The 5,291-nt window shown below is 39.7% G+C and overlaps 1 pseudogene; it reads left to right on the forward strand.

Annotated features, from left to right (window-relative positions):
• Positions 1-499: 499 nt before the first annotated feature.
• On the forward strand, positions 500-597 carry LOC132315233 (small nucleolar RNA R71; annotated as a pseudogene).
• The last annotated feature ends 4,694 nt before the right edge of the window (positions 598-5,291 follow it).

Genomic DNA, 5,291 nt, shown 5'->3' on the forward strand with positions numbered 1-5,291 from the left:
ACGATTCCTCCAACTTGGATTATAATGAGTACCATAAGGATTGTTCCCTTGGTTTACAAAAGCCGCATTGACTTGTTCATTAGGTTCATTATGCACTTGTCCATGAGGACAATGAGAAGTAGAATAAAGAACACTAGAACAAGTCATACATGTTTCATTTGATGCACGATGAGAATGGTTAGGAAAGGAAGATACTTGGTTCGCCGAGTTTTGGTTAATCAAAAATTAATCAAACCTTTGAGACAAAAACTTCATTTTGGCGGCTATTTCATTTGAATGTTCGACTTGATGTAAGCCTACGCTCTTCCTACCTTGTGAATTTCTACCATTCTTGGATGATAGTGTTCTATGCAAAGAATTTTCACTCATGCTTTCATAAAGACGCCACACGTCGTTCTCATGCCTATCAATGTAAGAGCCACCCATGGAAGCATCAACCATACCCTTATAGTTGTCCGATAAGCTCTTAAAGAAGTATTGAACTAATTGCCATTTGGGAATGTCATGATGTGGACACTTCCTAAGCAATTCATTGAAGCGTTCCCATGCCTCATGAAATGTTTCTCCATCCCCATGTGAAAATCTCGAATTGAGGTCCTCATGGCATTGGTCTTAGAAACCGGATAGTACTTCTTCAAGAACTCTTGTTGCATTTCAGCCCAAGAAGTGATTGAAAAAGGCCTAAGATTGTTAAACCAATACTTTGCCTTGTCTTTTAAGGTGAATGGAAAAAGTTTGAGTCTTAAAACCTCTTCCGGCATGTCCGTATATTTTTCGGTGGAACATACTTCAAGAAACTCATCCAAATGCTTGTAAGGTTCTTCACTAGGAAGTCCATGAAAGTTAGGAAGCATTTGAATAGTTTGCGCTTTAATTTCATAATGATGTGCTCTAAATGGTGGCAATTGAATGCATGTGGGTGCATTGTATTCATTAGGCACATAGTGATCTCTTAAAGCAAGAGGTGGATTAGCTACTTGAGGTGCAACATGAACACCTTGGTTATGAATTCCTTGATTAATGATGGGAGGTTGTGGAGCATACATTGGCCTTGGCATTCCATACGGAACATGGCCTTGTTGTTGTGGTGGTTGGATGAATGGCCTTGGCATGCCTAATGGTACTTGCATGTTTTCATTGTGCACATTGGGATGAAGGATACCTTGTTGGTCTATGTGACCAATGTCCTCAATATGGTCATCATTATGGTCATCCATTGATAGATTAGTTTTATTTGAACTTCCTCTTCCCCTAGGATTTCTAACGATAGATTCAAGATGCAAATCAAGAGGGGCAAGAGTTGGTCTCAATGAACGACGTCCATGCATGCACAATGCAAAACAACAAACACAAAGAATGACAAACTTTTCAACTTCACAACAATGCAATTAAACTTCCTCCACAAACACTTAACCCATATTCCTATGCTTTAACAAAGATGATGCAAAGAGCAATAAAATTGCCTCTACGCGGGCTCACGATTTATCTAAGAATTGAATTACAAGCCTCCACGCGGGCCGACTATTTAACTAAGGAATTGAGTAAAGAAAGTCTTACAAAGGTCCTTTAGCACTTCAACTCCAAATTTTAAAGCTTAGCTTGGCAAAAAAAAAATTAAGTTTTTAACATTTTTCCTTTCTTTGCTTGCTTGAATTGAATGCTCAATGGCTTCTTTGCTTGCTTCTTCTCCAACAATGCACCTAGTTAAGTAAGAACAACACAATAAGTAACCAAAACGAAAAATAAAAATAAAGTAAAAACACGATCAAAAGAGTACTAATCCTAATCAATTCCACAAATCCAACGTGCCAAATCTAATCAACAAATCTCCGGCAATGGTGCCAAAATTTTGACGGTTACTTCCAGTGGCCATTCCTTACACGCCAAAATTGATGTAATGAATGTGCGGTTCAAGGAAAGCTTTTTGGGTCAAGTTTAAATTTATAAAAACCACTACCAACACTACTACTAACGTAGCAAAAGTGAGTAGGGATCGTCCTAAGGGATTATGGGGATTGAGCAATGTCGGAGTTGATTGTGGAATCGCAATTAGGGCTAGTAGGTCGAGTGATCAAATAATTTGTTGGTTGGTTGATTAAAGAGAAACTAAATTAAACTAAGTAATAGCAAAAGAGTGCAATTAAGAGTAAGAAAGAGAGAGAAGAGTCTTGGGGTTTAGAGATCACCACCAAGCAATACATTTCTATATTATTGACAAGTGATTAATGAGGGCAATTAGGGTGTTGCAATATTGGTGTGTGTGTATTTGGTTGATTCAATAAGTAAGGATGACTAGTTAAGCATATATTGTCTAAACATCATGTGAAAGGCATAATATATCTAAGCAATGAAGCATATATTGTCTAAACAACATGTGAAAGGCACAATAAATCAAAACAAGTCATTAATCCTTTCATTAGGCTCACAATCCAAATACAACACAAAATTAGAGACATATGCTACTTGTATTCAAAAGCTTGGAACATCAAACAACAAGCATGTATTGTCCTCACATTAACACTACTCTACAACTACACTAAGTCTACACTACTAGCATGAAAGTAAACTAGGGGAGAGGAATAATCCATCAAGGAATAAGCATGAACCATCAAGAGAATTACAATAGCATTCCTTTAAGCACTATGTTATGACAATCTCTAAATCTATGGCATCAATACACATAGACATGCATCAACAACATAAAATCTAGAGACAAGAACATGAACATCTTATTCTAGCATACATAGACATATGGATAGAATGAAATGATCAATTAAAAGCATTAAACCACATAAATCATTGAATAAACAAACATATCAAAGTGTCAAAACATTAATTACAACACTAATCCCTCAATAATACACAAGATAAAGATATAGAAAGCATGTTTGGGGCTAACTCTAGCCCCAAGAGGATGTCTAGCCACTCATGGTGGGGATGCTCCAACCCTCAAGGGCTAACTCCATGGAAGAGATTTGCTCCTTGTTGATGAAGATCTCCAATGGTGTCTCTAGCCTCCTCCTCCTCTAAACTTCCTCTCCAAGAGATGATATGAAAATAAAAATGTTCCTCTTTGAAAAAGCAATCCTTATCCTTATATAGGTAGGTCAAAATGACATCCAAAATGAGTTGGGGTCGTGCACACAATATTCCCTAATGATTGGATAAAGGGCAACTTTCAATAAGATATAATTTTAACTTTTTCGCACTGGAGGAAGTTCGATCGATCGAACCTTGACTTTGGATCGATCGAACTTGCTGAGATCGATCATATTGAGGTTGGATCGATCCATCTGGCTGAGCTTTTTGGGAAAAAGACAAATTCGAGATATTTTGGGAGATATTTGTGGGAAAAGGACAAAAGTGGTTAGTGGGTGGACAGCTACGGATAAGATCAATCATTTGGATAAGGACAAAGGTGTTCAATCGATCGAAGAATGATATTGGATCGATCGAACTTGGAAGTTATGCTTATGGGTCAAGGCTTAGATCTATCAAGAAATGCTGAGATCGATCAATGTTCAATCGATCGAACCTTGGACTTGGATCGATCGAACTTGCTGCCTTGTTTCCTTTTGCTTCTTCCTTCCTCCACTTTGCTCCTTTATTTGTTTAATCTCAGAATTGCTTCAAATAAGCTGTTATTTGGCTGAGTTAGCTTATTTTCGGGATAAGTGCCTGAAAATGGAAATAATACGAAATCAATCTAAAACGGCAAAGTAAGATAGATAAAGGTATTAGAATGCCTAAGCTTAAGGGGTTTAAATATGCACTTTTCAGTGCTCATCACCAGACAATATCCTATAGCCATACAAGGACAAAGACAGGGATAGGGACAGCATGTGCAGCAGGGGCAAAGGGCGCCAGGGCCTTTGCCAGCTCCACAGGTTCCACGGATTCAGGGACAGACATATCCGACTTTACTGCACCGCCGCAGCCTCAGGGACAGGCACCGCAGCGGTTACATTATGGTAGGGTGTACAACCCTATGCCACAGGATATGCAGTCACCTCAGGCTATTGAGGGTAAGTTTTTTATTCATGGTTTACTTGGACATGTTTTGTTTGATACGGGTGCTACACACTCATTTATAGCTAGGACTTTTGTTGCTTTGTCTCGGATGATGACTCGGGTATGCAGTAGACCACAGGGTATTTCTACACCATTGGGCGATACAGCCATTTTACATGAGAGTGATGGGCCTGTGACACTAGACATTGATAGACTCAGAATGTGATACTTGAGATGGATTGGTTATCTCACTACCATGCCCAAGTTAATTGTTTTGATAGGTCTATTGTGTTTACCATACCTGGTCAGGACATGTACGTCGTTGTTATGCCACGTTCTAGCAGGGTCACTAGTACCTATTTGTTTCATATGTAGGAGGAAACGGAGGAGGGGATTACTGTATCTTTGGATAACATACCAATTGTATAAGATTTCCCGGATGTATTTCAGGAGATTCCAGGGTTACCGCCTAGTCGCGAGATCGACTTTGTGATAGGCTTATCTCAAGGCATTACGCCTATTACTAGGGCACCGTGTAGGATGGCATTAGTGGAGATGCGCGAGCTGAGGGATCAGATTCAGCAGCTACTCAGCCAGGGTTTCATTCGCAGGAGTACTTCACCCTGGGGAGTATTGATTTTATTTGTGAATAAGAAGGATGGTTCGCTCCCCTTGTGTATAGATTATAGGGAGTTGAACAAGTTTACGATTTGTAACAAGTATCCTTTGCCCAGGATTGATGACTTGTTTGATCAGTTAAAGAGAGCTACTTATTTCTCTAAGATTGATCTGCGGTCTGGATATCATCAACTTCGGGTTCGGAAGCAGGATGTTCCAAGGACAGCGTTTCTCACTAGATATGGATCTTATAAGTTTCGGGTGATGCCGTTCGGGTTGACTAATGCACCAGCGGTTTTCATGAATTTGATGAACAGGGTCTTCAAAGCCTATCTGGATTAGTTTGTCATTATTTTCATTGATGATATCTTGATCTATTCTAAGTCTGAGGACGATCATGCTAGACATCTACGGATAGTTTTGCAGACGCTTCGTGCACACCAGTTATATGCCAAGTTTGAGAAGTGTGAATTTTGGCAACGGGAGGTGAAATTTTTGGGTCACGTGGTGTCAGAGAGGGGAATAGCGGTGGATCCAGCCAAGGTATCAGCGGTGGTTGAGTGGGGACAGCCTACATCCCCTACCGAGATTCGGAGTTTTCTCAATTTGGCAGGATATTACAAGAGGTTCATCCAGGGGTTCTCAAAGATAGCAGGACCACT

The sequence above is a fragment of the Cornus florida genome, unplaced genomic scaffold (genome assembly GCF_030987335.1).
Source record: "Cornus florida cultivar Cherokee Brave unplaced genomic scaffold, ASM3098733v1 CherokeeBrave_3.0.0_Hap2_Chr06, whole genome shotgun sequence".
NCBI lineage: Eukaryota > Viridiplantae > Streptophyta > Magnoliopsida > Cornales > Cornaceae > Cornus > Cornus florida.